General features: G+C 41.1%; 1 protein-coding gene across 3 annotated transcripts in view; it reads left to right on the top strand.

The window, feature by feature from the left end:
- The first annotated feature begins 1,862 nt into the window (after nucleotides 1-1,862).
- The window catches only part of ZBTB20 (zinc finger and BTB domain containing 20), a 503,503-nt gene continuing 485,168 nt past the window's right edge, over nucleotides 1,863-20,197 (top strand). Inside the window, exon 1 of one of the 3 annotated variants that reach the window (XM_027681156.1) lies at nucleotides 1,863-1,907. The gene's annotated coding sequence lies outside the window, so the exon portion shown is untranslated. Of the gene's footprint in view, nucleotides 1,908-10,064; nucleotides 10,139-18,107; nucleotides 18,183-20,197 lie in introns of those variants that run through there. The other 2 variants (XM_027681153.1, XM_027681152.1) reach the window with 2 other exon arrangements.

The following is a 20,197-nucleotide window of genomic DNA, read 5'->3' as shown; positions in this document are numbered from 1 at the left end:
TTAGGGGGAGGAAGAGAGATGGCCTTGTTTCCTACACCCCTTTTCTGAAGCTGAGTGTGATACAGAAGTGCTGCTTTGAGAGAAGCCCCTGGGCATGATGAGAGGAAAGAAGCTGGGCACTGTCCTGGTGAGGACCTCCTACAAAACCCAGCTCATGAGACAGAGGAGCTTTGTGCAATTAGCCAGTAGAATCAGCCAAGCGCATGGCAATGGGACACCCTGTTGTGCAAGAAGGACCCCAACAAGGGATGTTTCCGGGAAAACACTGGTGACAAACTTTGACGTGGAACATGGAGAAACCATCTGGAAGGGGAGTGCTTCCCTGTGTGGCTCCAAGAGACAGAAAAAATACTTGTGATTAGGAATGCAGAAGGCAACTTGCACAAGGGTGATAACTTTAAATTGGATGAGGGAACTGGGAGAACTGTTATGTTGGATCACAAAGGAGTAGTCCATCAGGAAAAAAGGAAATAGGAAGCTCAGGGTTCTTCAAAGGCTTGATAGCCACCAAATGTCAACTACTCTGGTGTACAGGAAGGAAAAGGAAGTACTGCAAGAGATTAATTTGGATAAAGCATGAGTTTTATTTGACCTGAAATAAAAAAAACAGTATTCAGAAAGCAGAAAGGTAGGTCAGGTGGAGAATTTTGGGAGAACCAAAAAAAACAGCAAACCAAAAACACCCCGAAAAACAAAGAGGTGTTAAGGACCATGAAAAGCTCTATAAACATATTAATATAATATAACATAAACATACTAATGGTATAACAACTGAGGAGGGTCTTGGCCTTTTCGATGGGAAAGGATGGAGCCTGACACATCCAACTTCCCTTCCGGAGGAACCAGCAACCAACAAGCGGGTCTTGGGGCTGAGAATTCCCGTGGTCTCCTCGGTTCGGACTCGGCTGCAAACCCAGCACTTGCAAATGAGCCTTTGCTCTACAAACACCTGCTGGCTCTGTATGAGGGGGTCTCAGCCCTAAGCACAGAGGTCCCACAGCGCCCTGTGCCGGGGAGAGGCGTCCCAGGGCCATGGCAGGGACTGGAGTACTCCCGGGAAAACGCCTTTCCCTCGCTGCTTCCCGGGATGAGCAGCGGGGCGGGCGCTTTCCCGCGGCTCCGGCCTGCGAGAAAGGAAGCGATTATACGTGTCCTTTCCTCCCACCCGCGGGACAACCTCCAGACCACCTGTACCTTCCCATCCCCATCCCCCCCGCCGGGACCCCCCGCGCACTCCGGGCGGGGGACGCCCCCCCATTGGCCGCGTGCGGCCCGTCCGCCGCGCTCCCATTGGCCTGGAGCACCGCGGCTCCGCCCCGCTTCCCCGCTCCCATTGGCCGCTCGCGCCCGCGCGGCCCCGCCCCGGCCCCGCCCCCAAGGGGTCATTTAAGTTTATGGAGGGAAATAAATAAATAAAGCGGGAAATAGAAAATGCGCAGCGGGCGGGGGGGGGCGGGGCGCGGGGGAGTGCAACCGAACCTGCTGCCTGCGGGGCGGGCGCCCTGGCGGCGACCAATCGGCGCCCGGCCGCCGGAGAGAGTGACATCCCCGCGGAGCCAATCACAGCCCGCGGGTGGCGAGGGCGGCCGCTGGCTTTCTAAAATCCGGCCAATCAGAGGCGCCGGCAGTTTGACCGACGTTCACACCTTCCAATAGAAGCGGCGCGTAGCGGGCCGGCTTCGCCTATAGAGAATTTGCGCCGAGCCGCGAGGAGAGGGGCGGGCCCAGGCGGCGGCGCGGGGGGGGCGGGGCCGGACCGTGAGTGGCGGCCCTGGGAGCCAATAGGAGCGGCCCGTCGGGACGGGGGAGCCCGGGGCCAATGAGGGGCCCTCGCGGGGCGGCGGCGGCCGCCTCTGAAAGTGCCGCGAGCCGGCGGCGCGCGCGGGGGGCGCGGGAAGATGAGAGAGGTACCGGCGCTTCCGGGGTCAGCGCGCGGGCGGGGGCGGGGCCCGCGCCGGGACACGCCCACGGGGGCGGGGCGGGTGAGGGGACGGGGAAGGTGGGGGGTGAGGGGCTCCCGCGTCCCGCAGGAGAGGGAGGGGGAAAGAGAGAGAAACCCTGCTCCAGGAGGGAGAACAGCGCGTGTTGAGGGAGGGGGGGATAGCTCGCATACGCCGCCGCCCGGAGTTTTTTCCACCGTCCCGAAAAAAGTTTGGGATCCGGTGGGGCCGCTCCCCCGAGGGCGCGCGGCCGGAGAGGGAGAGTTGGCACCGACATTCCGCCCCCCCGTTTATCCCCCCGCGCCGCTGCTCCTCCTCCTCCTTCTCCTCCTCCTCCTCCTTCTCCTCCTCCTCCTCCTCCGGCCGCGGCGCTGGGAAAAGTTGGCGGCGCCTGTTTGTTGGCGAGGGCTGGGGAGGGGACAGAGATCCCGGAGCCGTCCGGACGCGGTCCTGTGCCATAAGATCTGTGTGCCATAGGATCCTTGTGCTCCGGGACGGCCCTGCTCGAGCAGGGATGCTGGACCCGATGAACCGCTGTGTTCCCTTCCAGCCTGACCCCGCCTGACCCCCGGGATGGAGGCGGTGCGGGTGCCGCCGCCCGGGATGCCCTGCGGGATGCGGGGCCGGGTGGGAGCTGCTCGTCATCCCCCACCGCAGAGCTCGGCTTCTTCTTCTTTTTTTTTTTTTTTTTTATGCCGTGGCCGAAGGCTCGTGGAGCAAATAAGTTGTTCCTCGCTGCTCCCGGCCGAGGCTCTGGCAGCTCCCACCCGAGCGGGACTCCAAAAGCCCCCCCCGTGCCTTGTGCTTCCAGCGCCGGGCATCGCCCCTGGCAGGGACTCGCTCCCGGGATTCTTTAGCCCCGTCGGCAGGGAGGGGGCTCACGGGTGTAAATCGAAGAAAATGGGTATGTTGGACGAGAGGAAACGCGCCGCCGAACCGCCGGCCGTGTTCCCAGACTTTGCCTCCCTTTGCAGCGGAGTCAGTCGGTGTTTCCCAGGTTAAAAACCCTCCTGTGTCAGCCCTGCATCCTCTTTGCTGGACGGCAGATGGGAAATTTTAACAAAGTAAGATTCGCTGCCTAGTAAAGCAAAGTAACGTGCAAAGCCTGTAGCTGGGCTCTCTCAGCAGAGTAATTATTTGGGAGTGAAAAGTACCGCCATAAAACCTGTTGTTGTCTACAGCTACTGTATCACAGCCCTGAAATCCGAGCGCCTTCCTGGGTCGTTCTGAATGCCTGGGAGGTACTCTCCATGTAGAAACGATGTCTTTGGAATTTACGGGGCTAAGGTGGTAGAAATGCAGAATCATTTAGCATGCGTGAATCTTGGGGTGCTGTAAAAGAATGGGTAACTCAAGACAAAAATAAATCTATGATACGAAAGTATTGTTACCCTTCTCTCTCTCTCTCTCACACACACACACACACACACACACAAACCACCCTCAGAGGCAAGAGCTTTTTTAGCAGCTAGGCTGTCTTCACAGGATGCAATGAGTACACAATATTAGAGCTGACTGGGAGGATCCTTCCCATCCCAGTGGAAAATGTGGTATTTCTGAAGTTGCAGTTTTCTGCAGAAAAACTGCGGATTCCAGTTTTGCTGGAAAAAAATAAGTTTGATTTTTCTGACCAGAAAATTAAAGTGATGGTTCATGGCTACCTGCCTTGAAGACTTCTGTCAATTCTACTTTCTGCTTGCAAGGAGAAAGCATGGTTAACAAAATCTTCCCCTGAGAGACCTCCACCTTTTTATTTTTGTTTTTTCCCCTTCCCCCCCCCCCGTTTAAAAGAATTGCTTGGAATTTTTATTCTACAAAGGACATGAGAGCTTTACTTCTTACCCTGAAACAGAACTGAACATTTTTTCATAGGATGAAAATTCCAGTATTTGGCCAGCCTGATTCAAAACTTCTGGAAACTTGGGGCAGATCTTTGGCTTGTACAAACTGGCTAGTTCCATTGTGTTTAGTCCACAGAGGATTTGGCCCTAGTTAATTAATGGTTCACCCGAGGTCATGCAGCGAGTTGATTTTTAAAGCTGGAGACTGAATCCAGAGCTGTTATTATTCAATCCTCTCATATATCTTGAAGTTTACTGCACAACATTATATTTTTCTTAGACAAGCTGGATTAATAAGAACCAGAATCCACAAGGCTCTGATTGCAACTTTTCTTTAAAATCATGTTCTGAAAAATCTATTCAATTGTGATCTTACTAGAAAAGCGAGTAAATATGTTGTAATTAGTGCATAGGTGACACTGACTACTGAGGGAGAGAGAGGCCTGAAAAACTGCTTTTGTTATTTAAACCTTTCTTTCAAAGTACAAAAGCATTTGATTGGCACTTCACTGATTTAATAGTCCATTTGTAATGCAGGAAGAACATTACAGAAAATTTTAGCATTATTTTAAATCTCATCATTTAATCTGTAGGTGTTTTTAAAAAATCCTCATTTCTAAGAGAAGAAAACTTTCCGATAGCATGTGGAATCTGTGCCTAGTCAGTTGTTAAAGACATGAATGCCTTGTGTCTTCCAAAATGAAATGGTTTATGAGTCTTAAAACGTACCTTGTTTGTTGTGTTAGCACAAAAATAAAATAAAATAAAAATCCTTTTGGCCGAGGATTTTGTAGTTGCTCTTACTATGTTATAACATTAGGAATGGAACCCTAAGCCCCCTGCTTTAAAATCAGGATTGCCAGCATTCAGACTAAAGAGGAGAACAATTCAGATCCTGTGCGGCAGCAATGCCAGATGTACAAGATACAAGCTAGCTCATTCAATCATCTGAATTTACAGAGGTGGTCTTTCACCTGTACTTGCATAAAGATGCTTTGTGAAAGTTGAATTATTTCCTGTTTTACACTTGAGGAAGATACAAAGGCAAGAAATCCAAATAGATTGGCTGCACACACCCCTCCCCCCTCCTCCATATTTCTGATTTTCAGAGGAAAATAAGATTTCATAAAGTTCATAAAGGCTTGTCTCTGCCTTCTGAACATTTGGGGAGTGGCTTTGTTGTTAAAATATTATGTAGTAGAAAGACCCTGAATTAAACAGCATGGAAATGACTTCCCAATGTCAAAGAGCAGTCAGTGACAGAGTTTGAACAGACCTTCTGCCTCCCAGGCCACAGCTGCACCTATTGGCTTCATTGTCCCATCCCTCCTACGCACATGCATGCCTGGCATTGTTTTGGAAATACAGCAGAAACTTGATAATTCAAACTGATGACTCGGAGAGCCACTTGTGGAATTAATTTATTGGGTAAATTAATGACTAGGTATGCAGGCAGATTAAAAAAAAAAAAAAGATGGTGTGTCATAGTGTATGATTTGTTCTGTTACCTCAAACAGTGTGATTTATTTGTCACTGCATTAATTGAGTATCCTGGAGAATGTTTTGTTCGAAATTTTATAAGTGAAGTCTTAAAAAATCTCAGCATGGTCCTGTCCTTGTTACGGAAATCTGTGAGGGGAATTGGGTTTTCAGTTCTTCAATGAGGAGTTGTAATTTGGATTAGAAATTAATCCATAGCACCTATTTTATGGCACAGGATTTATAGCATGCCGCAGAGGTTAAACCATAGCCTCAGTATACTGATCTGTGCTGTAGGCTTATTTGATTTCGGCAGGGCTGCCTGCCTAAGACAAATAGGATTTGATCCTTGCTGGGTAACCTTGGTCAAATTCCAGCCGACCCTCAAGACTTGCTATTTCCATCTTGGTATTAGAAAATAAGTGTGTTCTTTCTGTTTATTTTTCACAGGGCCTCAGTATTGTTCAGTATAGTTTGTCATGTGAGGCTGTAAATCCCTTCAAGCGAGGTGGAATTTTAGATTTGCAAACTGTTCCCAAATGATCGCATGTGTATCCTGAAGGAAAAGGCTGTCCTCTAGCCAAGTATGGACAGAACTTACTGAGTTTAGCTCATTAAGATTCCAGAGTGACTGCAGATATTAATGTAGAAGATGCTTTGGGGAAAAATAATTATTTTTAATTTGCTCAAAGTACCAGATTAATGTTAAGTAAGCAGAATTCATCTGTAATTGCCCAAGAAATCTTACCAGCAGTTTAAGCTCTCTGAAGAGCTATTGCAGAAAGTGTGCACAAATCATTACAGTATTGACAAACAAACAAAAAAATTAGTGTCTCAAATTGGCAGCTTTTAGTAAACTTTGCTTGTTTACCCTTACATAGGCATGCTGACCCTTGATCTTGGGTATCAGAGCAAATCAAAATTCAGTTCTTTAATTTTCATGTATACACTGAGATGAATCATTGGGCATTTCTGAAGCAGAAGAAAATAGTTGCCATTGATTGTTTTTCACAACCAGACGTGATTTTGGAAGGTCTGTGTTGCTTCGGGAGGTCCCATGTTTGTGGCCTGATCAGGGTGAGCAGAAAAAAAAGATTTTGGGGTGTAGATTGTTTTGTGCTTACCAATATCAGTAGATCTCAGATTCTACTCTCATTTTCCCAGATATTTGTGAAAGATACCTCAAGGAATACCAAAATACAACACTTTGTTATCAAATTTTCTCATAAGGGAAAGTTCTGATTCTGGTTCTTGTAGCTGCTTATTCAAAGAAATAATTACTCCTTCCTCTTTCCTTAATTTTTTAATCCAATATGGGGTCCAACCCAGTTATTGCTTCTTATATTTTCACGAAAGCATGCTGAAGACTGAGTACTTGTTTACTGTTTTGGGTTCCTGGCATAAGACTTGGGCATCATGAAGCTCTCTGCTCTGCCACAAATAGCATATTTGACTTTAGGGAAAATTGCTCAGTCTTTGTTTCCTATCTGTACAACGGGAATAATACCATGTGCTGTCATCACAAATATTTGCAAAGGTATGTACGTGGAGAATTCCGAAATGCTGCTGTCAGGGTTATAAATAATATCTCAAGTAATAATTTCAAATGGTAGGTGCCAGTTTTTCCATTGACTGTTTGGTTTGACAATAAATGCCAATGCCAGTAATTTTATAAACTTTGGTGTAGTTATTCTGGGTTTGCATCAGAAAACAGAAGGTGGCTTAGACATGAATTTCCTCTTTGAAATAACTGAAGTGACATCAGTGGAATTATACAGGAATGATTTTGGCATTGATACTACTGAAAAACATAGTGCTCTGTGAGTGCTTTGGCCTCATACAAAGTGAGCTGTATTAGTAGTACAGGAGTACAAAACTTCTTTGGAATTGTAGTCTTCTCTTTACCATTTTAAGTTTTTGAGTACTGCAGCTAGCAAGCAATGTTTCTGTAAGAACTTACCGGATTCAAAAATGTGCACGTCTCACGCTCAATACTAATTGTACACACAAATGACTTAATTTCCCATACGGCCTTTAGCACATCCATTTGACTAAAGCTTAAGTACATAGAAGTTTTAAAGCATTTTTGTAACAAACTCCAGTCAGACATCTAGGCTGCTTTTCTTATACGTAACACTTTCTATTTCGAGACACTGTAAATATTGGCCTTCAGAAAAGCTTTGTACAGTGTTTACCCACATCACTTTATGGAAGATGAAGAAAGAAGAAAATACCCACTGTTTCCAAAACTGGAATTTTTAACTGCTTGTATTTTTGCTTGCATCTTCTGAGACCCTGAGGCTTTATTTCCAACACCAGCACTACTAGTTCTGTACACTTCCCTCTCCCACTGGTGCTATAAGCTGTAAGTTGCAGTCATTAAGCATAACTACCTCAAGGAAGATACTGAACACTGTCAAAACTCATGTAGAAGTTATGGCTTTTAAGTGCAGTGAAACAAGGGCAAAGTTCTTTGAAACAGATTGAAAGTGCCTGAAGTTTGGGCCTCTAGAAAAGTTGTCATTCTTCAGTATTTTTAAGTGTAAATGAAGTCAGGGATTGAAATGGCAGGTGCTGCTGTTGTGCTGTTAAAAGCAGCAACACATGTTTTGTTAAGAAATTTTCTGTTTCATAGCTGTCAAGTAAATAAATAAAATCTTAGTGCTATTTAGGTGGAGTTTAAGTGTTGAGTCTAGTTTGTCTCCAAAACGATTTGTAGGACTTCTCCCCCATTGTAGTGTATGAATAACACCCACTGAACTCAATGTGAGGGCTTTTTTATCATGTGGCTGAAAATAGCATTCAAACGTTGGCAGGTGCAAGACTGGTGAGAAACTTTAGTCTCACACATACAAACTAGTTGTTTAGGAGAGTCTTCTACATGGTGGTGGCTGCTCTTAGCTGGGCTGCTAGAATCAACAGAGTTGCTCACTGGCTGTCTTCTTGTTGAGATCAATCAGCTTGTATTTCCAGGAGGGTGTGTAACGAAGAAGGGCCTGATGGTGCTGATTGCAGTAATATACTTAGCTATGGCAGCTTTAGCTATTATTTATAGAAGTGCTAATTATATCAATAGAAATAGCAATATTAATACTGTTAAGTGTCAGAATCCACGCTTGACAGCATGAACTAAACACAGCTACTGTGAAACAAAGCAGCCAGCTTGTCTCCCTTGTCAAACCACCAATATGCATTTCAGGAAGAGTACACACCCACCTTAATTGCTTGGGGTCTCACCATTTTTGCTCATCTTGTTATATCACTATCATTTCAAGCTGAAAACTCACAAGACCGGCTGTTCCCATGAAGTGTAGACTGTATTCAAAGTCAATCTAGAAAATTCAAACTGTGACTAAAAGTCTAACAGTGGATTCCAGTTTAAAGCTGTCATCCTACAATGCTGGAAACTGCAAAGTGTCTTGAAGTTCAGAATCTGATCCAAACTTTTTTTTTTTAGTTTGTATTCTACCACGTCTTGTTTACAAAATAGTTGGTGAGGACTCACATAGACTTCAGTACCCACAGTTACCTTCAGACTACGTTATAGCCAGCCTTAATTGGCATCTTTTAAAAGGCAGAAATCGCATTACCAAAAAAATAAACAAAACTAAAAGAAAACAAGAGCATATTGAGACATTGTCTGGCTGCTTTTTTAACATTTAAAATGCGCTTGATTTCCTGTCACAGCTCTTGTTACATCTGCCTACCTCTTGTGACAGTGTTTTAGACTGACTTCCCACAGGAGCTTACAAATCAAGCAGGTTAATGTCTTCATTAAAACTGAATAACAGTTTACTTTGGGAAAAAACATATTAAATATTTCAGGATATTGAACACCAAACTACTATTAAGCTTTAACTAATGCATTTACTTTGCTGACACTTGCTCTCCAATGGGACATGTAGCTGAAGTTAATGTCACTTGAAGTGATGTTTAAGACTTCATGAGAAAGTGTTTCCAACCCCTTCTAGATGATTTTACTCTAATTCTATCACTCTGTACTTGAGAAAAAGTTTTAAATAAGTGATTTCAGCAACGTGCCATCCTTATTTTGGAAATGTAGTGGGTATAAATGTCTCCTTCAGAGTTTTAAATAATCCTTTCTATGTCCTAGATACATGTGGTACACTGCGTAAAGAGAGTGACAGGCTGTTGGCCTCCGGACATATAAAAAATGTCCTTAGCATGCTTTGCCTTTGGGAGGAAAATACAATGATTGTTGCAAACAGAAAAGCTTTGGGTTTTGTCACCCGTGACTGTGAACCTACCTTAAGACGTGACTGATTTAGTGGATCAGGAGGACAGAAATGGAGGCATGTGGCCAGCAGGTCAAGGTTTCTCAGTTGGCAAGTGGTGGTATTCTGTGTGGGCTGATGTTACTGCAGAACTGTGGGCTTGTGTCTTTCTCACTCTGTGCAGAATCCGTTTGCAATGATGCAATGTGGGACACAGGGGCATCCCATCAGTAATAGGAATGGGGTTTGTTTGGGTTTCTTTTGTTCATGTTGCACTGCAAATTCTGTTGGTGTAATTTGCTTTATCAGCTCTTTTGTTTTTGTTGGGATTTTTTTTGACCTCTTCATTTGGCAATCCTACGGTTTACTTATCTATTATCAGAGCCATGTCAGACTGTGATGCGTCATTCTTTCTGGATCCGACTGCAGCAGCATCCCAGTACATGATGCAATCAAACAACATTCCTTCCCTGGCAGATTTAGACCAATCCTTTTGAAGTTTGCTAATGTACCCAAAATCAAAGCCAGTTTCGGTTCAACGCTGTAAGAATACGGATACTTTGTTGTAACTTTTCCCATCGTTGGTCTGTAATAATCCTGGAACTCTTCTGACATCTCTTTAAACTCTGTAAACAGGTGATCTGTGAGTAAATCTCCCTGAGGAGTCACAAACTTTCTTGAATTATTTACATCTACTGTAGGAATTCTGTCTTGCATTGCATACTGGACTGATTGCATAGATGATACAAACTGAATGATGCAGAAAGAAATGGAGGATGTGCCTAGCATGTAAAGATATGTGTTAGTCTTATGAATATATATGAATATATTATATAAAAAATAATTCCTACTGTAATGCTGCTGGCTTTAGCTGCGTTAACTTGAGGGGGAAAAAAAAGCCCACAAAACTTAGGGTCTTGGTTACAGCCATAAAGAGATCATTGAGAAAGATGAATGGCTTAGAAAATAATTTATGCAATAGGACAAAAATAAAAAGCCTAGTTTAACTAGTAGTGGGTATCTGAAAGACGTCATTGCTCAGTGGTGGTGTTCTGGAATATAATGAGCACTAGCCTCATCTCATTTGGCAAACATGGTAATTCCTGGTAGGACAGTAGATAATTAATGAGTGCACATGGAATATGAATTGGTTTTTATTTTTACTCGTGGTCACAATGCATTTAAGTTCAGTAGAGTAGGAAAAAATAATTATTAGTTTTATTAGAATAATTCTGTGGGGCACTCCACTTTTTGGATAAACAAGTACAGATCAACATTTTCTTGATTTTACTTGTTACGCACATTTATTCAGTATATTGTCATTCACTCCCTTTAAGTGGTTCCATGTATCACATTTTTGGGAAATTTACATTTGTCATTTGAAAATAAAAATTGTCTTGCAAGATAAGTAAGATTGCTCTGGTTTTGTTACCACAGTGGATGAGTACTTGTACTCTCGTGGTGCAAATGAATACTCAGGTTCATGATTTGTTTTCTGAAAGCCTTTGTGGCCATTTGTTAAGACTTAGCTTTTAGTTCCAGTAAAATGTAACGTTTTGGTCAAAGGATGTCTACTTAAATGGAGCAGGTTGGCTTAAAGTGAAGTTACCAAAAAAAACCAAGGACCGAGATGAAGAGGGTTAATAATCCCCCATTTTTGATGAATGGGTCATCTTGGTACCAATTTACCCAGTCTTGCTGTCCTGCACCTGTTCTGTGGATCCCATTTGCTTGAGCTGATAATCTGGTGCTTTTTACCAAAACAGTGCTGCACAATAACCTGGAGTTGATATGATAAGAATGCTAACTCCAGATTCCCAATTACAATTAGTGTTATTTGCATGTGTGTATTCTAACAGAAACTAGGGAATTACAGATGAGATCAGTGCCCCATCCACTGGTGCTGGGTATTTTACATACTGTAAAACCTCAGGAAACTTACAGTTAATAAGGCAAGTTGGGAGAAAGGTGAGGGAAACAAAATGTTAGAATTTCCACTGTTGTGGTTGCAGACCAAGGAACAGAGAAAAAATAGGTGACTTGATCGGGATAATCTAGGGAAAGGAAATAGAGGTTTTCAGAGGCAACTAACTCCCACTAAAGCAAGTATGAGAGTGATGTGCCAACCTGCCATTTGTGCCTTTGAAAATTTCCCCAGGGAGTCTATTGTAGAGCCAAGCATTGAACTCTGATCTTCAGTCCCCCACCAGACAATCGTTCCTTTCTGCTTTAAGTGTTTTTAATTGAAAAATACCATCTGAACAGTGTCTGTAAAGAATTACTTTTCCTCAGAACCTCCAAAAGAAAAGCAAAATGATGTGCTGCAGCAATAAATTAACCAGCGATCAAAATAAAAACCACAGTCTTGTTATGAAAACCAGAACTGGTGGGTAAATACTGTGAATTTATGACACCACTGGAAAAAAAAATCAACTCTGGTAAATGTAATACTTTTAGAATTAAAGATTTTTGCTTTAATTATTAAACTATTCAGATCTCTTCTAAACAAACTTTACATGCAAAAGCTACAACTTGTTAAAAAAACAAGCAGAAGTTCATCCCTTGCTTTTCTACGGGCGCTATTTATATCTGTGTCGATGTTTGTTTCAGAGAAGAGAATAAAACTGAAGTCCACATGACCCTATCTTACTCTCCCCAAATAGCAGTAACACTTTTCCTTTTATATAGAGTTATGTATATTAACTCACACATTCTCATCACTTCATGAGGAGGTAGACTCCCTTCCCATTTTGCAGTTTGGGAAACACTGGCAGAACTCAAGGTTATACAAATCTGGAGAAATTGTGAGAGTCAAATTACACTGCTGGAGTGACCCGTGTTCAGGCCACTCCAACACGTCCCCTAATAATATTTTACAAGCCTTAGCCATCTGTGTGTGATGAGATCAGAAGTAAGGAAGTCTGTAGTTGCCAAGAGGATTTTAGCAAGCAGAAATGTACAGCTACAAAGAAATCCTACTGCATCAACAAAGGAAACAGAAATATTCACACTGAGCTCTTTTTGACTCTTTTAATTGAAGACTGTTTGTTCTTGTAAAATTTTAAGGGTTTGTTCTTCCTCTTGCACACCTAATTGTTATTAACCATATTGTAAGCTTTGCATACATTATTAGGAGTCTCCAAAATGGCTAATCCTGCATTGTGCAAAAGCAAGAAGATACTACTTCTGCTGCCTCTCTCTGTGCACTTGTAGGGGTAGCCAGCCCCTTCATCCTGGCTGCATCCCAGGGGCTTGCCCTCCTTCCCCTCACAAACACCCCACACATATGCTCAGAAGTACCCCAAACAAGAAATCTCCCAAGAATTCTCTATCCAATTCTGATTCATGGAGCTCTTGCCATGCATGGACCTCAGAGTAATTAGATGGGCTCATTACTTATGTCTTCCTGGTTTTATTTGTTTTAAGATGAACTTCACAAAAACAAATAAATACAAAGGATAGACCTTTCAAAAGCTCTCACCATCAGTCTTGCTCTTCTCCTTTTGCAAACAATCAGGACTGGACTGGACTGGAGGTGGAATTGAGCCCACATTGGGCATTTTCAACACTCCCAGTCATAACCTCTCCCCAGAGATTTTATAATCTTACAAAAGGGATTAATTGATTAATACTGAAGTTGATAAATTAAGATGAATCTTAAGCGCTCAAGAACAGCTCTGATTCTGGAACAGAAAGTCCCCTGAGCTGCTGTTTTGGTTACTATGGGTTAAGTTCTATTAGGCTTTCTCCCAATTTGTTTTATTAGAAAATGGTATTTATTTGAGTGCGGTATGCTACCTAAAATTGTTATAATTTGTTTCTTTATTTCCATAAACATTTCTGTGTTTATTTTGGAAGAGTGGTTACTTAAGGAAAAAAAAACCCACCAAAGTAAGGTTAAAAATATATTGCCTGTCTCTCATATCTAATTTTCTCTTGTAATCAGTGTATATAATTTTCCTATAGCACCAATCTAAACAAAAAAAAAATCCAGAACAAAACAAACAAAAAAAAGAGAGGGAATAGAGACATTAGAATCTATTTTCAGGATGGCATATCAGACCACACACACTTATGGGGTAGAATAGATTTGTTATTTTGGGCAGTAATGTGGAACTTATGAGAAGCTTTCTTTTTTTATACAAAGTTAGTTCAGAGTAGATTAAAGTTTATTTCAAACTCAGCATATTTGACCTCAAGCATCATAAGAGTCATGTAGAATTGGCTCATGCTATTAAATTCCTACAGCGAACTCCATAATAATGATTAATTTCTTTCATAAACTCTCTTCATAATTAATACAGGTTTCATTGTGGGCACTGCTATTCTCATATTGATTATCTCTACAATTTAGATTGGACTCGTAAAATGATGTCTTTGTTTACTCTGATGGCCAGACATTTATTTTACTTGGATAACTCTCACCATTTGCAAACTGAACTGGGGATATTGCTGCCATAGAAATTACAAATATTCAGACCCGTTTCATGCAAGAGCAGGGATAATTTTTTGGCACCTGAGATTAATAATACTTTGGTGTTCTCTGATGCTTCTCATCTGAGAATCTGAGTTCTTTATGAACAATTAATTAAGCTTTTAATACACCCTTCTGAAATAGGGAAGCATTAGTAGCCTCTTGCACTGATGGATAAACTCATATTTAGAGATGTTGAGTTCCAGTCACCTGCCAAGCTGTCTGTATTCAAGTTGAATACAACCCATTTGCTGAATACCAATCTTTCTTTCAGTTGTGAGGAGTTTCTTTCACCTGGCATGATAATTTTTGATGTGGCATAGTTCCTGTGGGCAAAATATGCATTTAAAAAAATTATAATGGCTGGGTATGCTTTAGCTGTTTGAACAAGTTTGGACTTTTCTTGTTGCTTGTTTCTTTTCAAAAATAATTTAATTTTATTTCTAGAAGCCTTTCATAAGCTACAGTTAAATCAATATACTTCTAAGACTAATAAGACTAGTAAAACAAAGAAAAAACAAAAAGTGACTTTCACATTTCAGACAGACTTCAGGAGAAGCATCTTTAATGAGAGAAGGAGAAAATAATGAATGATGAGATGGAGATTTGAGTGTATTGAAGGTAAAGAGCCACAAACTAGATTTTCTAACATTATTCTGTACCCTTTATACAATGTTATGCAACAGGTGAACCTTTCTCTTGTGTCCATTAACAATGTAAATCCACCTTATTGCAATATTAAAGTAAACCTTTCTCATATAGCTGAGAGGTTTCAAGGAGGGGGGCAGTATATTTTGTTTAGTTCTGTTGCCCAGACTATGAAGGGTCCTGAGTCCCACGAGCTCTCTTTGTTTTGTTAAATTCAGAAGGTGCCCGGGGAAGTTGCAGTGACTGGCAGAAGGTAATGTTTGGAAAGCCTTGGAGACAAACAGGAATTCCATTTTTTGAGCTGAATTCAGCCATCCCGCTGTTGCCAAACTTACAAGCAGGGAGGGGGAAATGTGGATGTAAAAAGCGGCACTTATATACATATTAATGCTCGCAGTACAACATCCCCCATGCCTGAGGACACTAAGTGCAACTGAGGACATAGTGAGGTTTACAAGAGTACCTCACATGTTGAGATGCTTTATAGTCCCCCCTGTGAATAGCCTAGCGAAAACCATATGTGAAATATAAATATACTGGGACTTAAAAATGGAGCTGCATTCCAACCTTTTAAGTTAATTTTGTAACATTCTGCATCTGAGGGCTTGATGTGTGTTGTATCCAATGCTAGCTGAATATTGCAGGGCTTAATAAATGCAGTATGTACTGGAGACACTAGAGGGTCTGATGGAAGACGTAAAAGAAGAACAAGAAGATGGTGGGAAGAACACATTTTAGTGAAAGAACAAATCCAGTTTGAACCAACTGCCTGCTTGCTTCCTTCGGTCCGACGGCAACAATGAACTCCCGTTGTCATGCTGAGTCAGTTGGCAGTGACTCACTTTATCAGTCTCAAAATTGTCCAGCATTTCATCAGAACTGGATTACACAATGGGTTTTTCCTTTTCCCCCTTTTTTTTTCCCAATACACTTTTATTATTAATAGGCACGTAAATCATCTGACGTTAACATGTTTCCTCATTAACTTCTACTTTTTTAATTATAAGATTAATAATCATACAACTTCCCTAAGAGGGAAATACAGTAATCCCAAATCTGACTTGAAATTCTCAAGCAAAAACTTTCTTAGTTATGTGGTTCTCAGTTAAAAATAAGTTAAAGCCTTTTGATACTTTCCACAGGATATTGGCATAGCTGACAGATGCTCACAATTGTTTAGCTGAGGTATGTGTTCTCTATTGGGTGTGGAGAGAAAATTGTATGTAGAAACAGCAGCCAACATATCAAAGTTGAATTTTCTCCACAGCATGACTTTTTTTGTTGTTTTTTTTCTGCAAAAGCCTCTTGGAGAAAACACAAATGTAGCATTTTATCCACTGAAACAGTGCACGCAAATGACATGAAATATTTTATAGCCATATTTACCCCTTGAACACAAGTTACCTAAAATTCAAAGTGTAATTAAAAAACAAGAACATCTTCATGGTCTCTGTAGCCTGTGAAAAATTTAGGTCTATGAGGCTTTATATCTAACTCTGCATATTGGTGCACTTCACCAGATTCTTTGATTTTAGCACCTATGCTGTTACACAGTTTCAATGCAAGTGATATGAATAAACTAAAAATGTGTAAAAAGTGATGCTGACTTGGCTGGACAGCAATGCATCTGTTCTAAAATCCATCATTTCTAAGTTCAGCCATCTTGTCTGCCCTAATTTAACATCTGTATTTTCCACCTGCGTGATTAAATTAATTGTATTCAATCAAATAAATTTTTTAATCGCATATTTAGGGCAAAATATGGATCTTCAGTTTTTACTCTTAGAAGATTTGAGATATCTAGAATATGTTCAGTGCCTGTCCCAACCTTGACGTCCTACCCTGGGTTTAATCCCATCCGTCTGTGTTTCAAATCAGTCCTGGTGGTTATGAAATGGAAAGCTTCCAAGAGTCTTTGAATAATTTTTAAATTCTGTTCTTCACTGGTTCTAGTTCTTTGTTGTTAATTAGATCAAACCACATTTCCACTGAGGCTGTAACGGTAGTGTCATCAGCCTGTAATCTGTCAAGTCCCTCTGAAACCTCCTTCAGCTGCTTTTGTAAATTTAGTACCTCCCTGTAAAGTTCCTTGCAGAGAAAAATGTGTGCTATTTTTTGATCAAAGTCCTTCTTGTTCTCAGTGCAAATTTCAAGACACTTGTTGATTCAAACGCAGAGGTGCATGTTCCTGAGAGGAACACCAAGTGTCTCTGAGAACCAGGGGCACTTTTTCACTCAGGTTACCCTTTTTCACTCGATTTAGGCAGCCTGCTGGTGATAGCAGATAGATTTTTATCTTTAGGCTCTATAGTACAGTTTTGGAAAAGTTTGGCTGTTAGTTTTTCACTCAGTGTGGCTGCAATACAGCACTGAGCAGCTGTGTATCAGAAGCAGAAGAAATAGTTTTAAACATTCCTGTTTCAATTTTTGTTTTTGTTGTCTAATCAAAGAGCAAAGACACCTTTCTCATGTACCACTCTTGGTTGTTAGATAGTATCTTCAGTAACACCGCACCAAGATTTGTGATTTTCATTTTGGTACAGAATTAATAGCAGCAAAAAAGGACATACATTTCATTGTCCATAAGCTTGTGGCCATTAGGAGATCATTTGTCATGTTCCGACAGCAACCTACATTAGTGTCACTGTTCAAAGCCGTTACTTTTTCTTTTATTATCTCTATGTTTCTTCTCTTGGAGGTTCTTGTAGTGGACAGCTGAATTTACAAGTCTCTTCAAAAATGTTTTAATCATTGCTATCAATTGCTTCTTTTGTATTCCACTGAAGGCAATATCATTAAGAAAAAATAAGGTTGCATCTGTCTTGTTAAGCAGAGCTTTTCTATATAGCATAATCAACTAGTAAGCGTATCTCTGGGTCTTCAAGACACAAAGGTGTCTAATGTTGAAGAGCATCTAGGAGGTTTGGAACACAGATTTAAATCATCATTACAGCTACATTTAATAATGATAATGATAGCATTAAAACATCTCACTTTCAGAATCATCAAACTCATCAGAGTTCTGCTTCAGTAGTTTCACTTAAAAGAACATCTCATCTTGAAGTGTCTGCAAAAATGAATTGTCTGCACTTTTTGAGAAGGATACGAATTCATCCTAGCTTATTCTTGAACAATTTTTGATAATGCCTACACTATACTGTTAAAGAATTATCTTGGGGTTTGTATTCCTTTGGTACATGCATACACTTGTTGCTTTCTTCAACTTCTCTTGAAGTCAGATAAATGAATATTTTTATGTGCGTTAGCCATTACGCTCCAGTTTGTAACACTGCTATCTTTAATATTAATAGTAGAGCAAGAAGCCTGCAGCCTGGATTTAACAGTTAGGATGGAAAACCTCAGTGAGAACACTGAGGTTTTGTTAGACCCTTGTTATAGAATACTCAGACTACTTTATGGCAGGTTTTAGATACTAAAAGTATTGTAAGCTCATGTTCAAAACTCATTTCATTTATTACTTTCTTTTTAGCATCAGATGAAAAATTATTCCATCAACTAGCAGCACCTCTGTCATCAGGCCCTGAAAGCATTGCTTATTCTCCATGTAAATAGAAAGGCAAAAGTGTACATTTTTGCTGTCTTTTATGAGGGACAGAAATCATTGTACTCTTGTCACTTTCCTGTTGAGTTTTAGAATGTTTAAATTTCTTATTTACCAATAGAAATTTGAGCCTAATTTTTCAAGCATCACCTGCTCCTATTCTTTGTTATTTTCACATAAACATTTCTAAGTGTCAGATCCTGAAGAGTTAGGACTAATAGAAAAATACCACTGGATTGTTCCTGTATCTGACATTGTAATGCAGGTATCATGTCTCGTGGACTCTTGGCCAAACTAGATATAAGCAACCCCCGCAGCAAAATATAATAACATCTTCCCTGGGTCTGTTGTGAGGGACTGACATCTTGGGTCAAATGTGTTTCTGCTTTTGAAAGTATCCCTAGCTTCGTCTGTCGGGTCTCTATCCCATCAATCACACCTGTGTGAGTTTTGGTTTGGTGGCATGGGGAGGGCATGGGGAGCATCTCTCTAAAAGCCAGTGTTCCTCAGATGCTTTCAGTTGCTGAAAAGAGAAAAATATGCTATATTACCAGTACCATTCAATTTGTGCTGCTTTTGTTCATATTTGTCATATTTAGTGGTCCTTTATAGGTTATTGCCTTTTTTGCCTCTGTTTTATTTGTTTGTTGGCTTGTTTTTTGTTTTGGTTTGGGTTTTTTTTGTTTGGCTTTTTTTTCAATCTCTGTCATGGCTGCAAAGTAGTATACATCTATGTGCCAGGAGTGTTCAAGGCCAAGTTGGGTGAGGCTTTGAACAACTGGGTCTAGTGGAAGGTGTCCCTGCCCATGGCAGGTGGTTGGAACTAGATGATCTTTAAGGTCCCTTCCAACTCAAACCATTCTATGATTTTATGATTCCCTTCTCTGTGCAATCTTAGGTTTAGTTCTGTTAAAGGAAAACCTAGCTATTAGTTTTACAAGTAACAATTTAAATTGTTTATTGACATTTTCTCAAAGATGCAGGTGCAGATACTGCTTTAAGAGAAGGACTTAGCCGGTATTGCAGGAAATTCCAAGAAGCTTTCTGTGGGTTTAGAGCGTGGCTACAGGGGGAGAATGTGGGGTGGTAACTGTGTGGGATGGTTTGCTCTTTATCCATCAAGTACTTCCTTTTCCCCACAGAGACGGTCTTAGGTCCAGAGCTCTCCTCAGAAATTCCCAGGACTTGATCTAGTCTTTAGTGCACATGAGACAACCAAGGACTGAAAAGCTAAGTTAGCAGAAAGGAGTTGGAGTCTGGAGGTGTGCTAAGAAGAGCGGGGTTAAGGCTGCAAAGCAACCATGGTTTTTTACTGTACTGTTTTTTAATTACATGCCACAATCCACAGATCTTCCCAGACGTATACAGATTTCTATGATAAGCCTAAGGGCTGCAGCCATAGGAAATTCTTTTTTAGCCCAAGCAGTATTAACCAAGAACTTGTTTTTAGCAGAAGAAACTTCAGTTCAAAGGCAAATCTGTGATATTAGAGGTGCTTATGGCTACTCCTAAAACACTGAAGTGCTTTCTGGCCATTTAATTGTGACAACGGAGTAATTCAAGGTACAATGTTTGACTTCCAGCTTTATGGTCTGCCTTTGCCACAGTTTTCAATATGGTTCCTAGTCTTTAATTTACACTGCTTTTTAGCTGTTAGAAAACAAACTGGAAATATCTTCTTTTACTCTAGTAAGAAGTTTTTTATAATCCTTGAGGAGAATGAGATAACTTTATGCACTTTTCCCTTATTTTATTCCCCATTTTGCCCGCCTTGTTCCTTGATGGCTTTCATTCTTTGATCAATTCCATCAATTTTAATTGGAATTTTTTTCCTGTCTTCTCTTGTGATAAAAAGATATTTTCAAGTAATCTGTTTCTTTGGGCCCAGTGGTAAAAGGGCTGTCTTTGGGAATTTGGACATCTATTTTCCATTAAAATGAATGGAATAAAGTGTTAGTATCTTGCAGGGATTTGAACACCTTTGAGCTATTGTGAAGCAAGTATTCTCATTCGTCTGA

The sequence above is a fragment of the Neopelma chrysocephalum genome, unplaced genomic scaffold (genome assembly GCF_003984885.1).
Source record: "Neopelma chrysocephalum unplaced genomic scaffold, ASM398488v2 Primary Assembly neopelma1_60, whole genome shotgun sequence".
Taxonomy (NCBI): domain Eukaryota; kingdom Metazoa; phylum Chordata; class Aves; order Passeriformes; family Pipridae; genus Neopelma; species Neopelma chrysocephalum.
The sequence above is the reverse complement of the archived record's forward strand: the minus strand, read 5'-3'. Positions and strand labels throughout refer to the sequence as shown.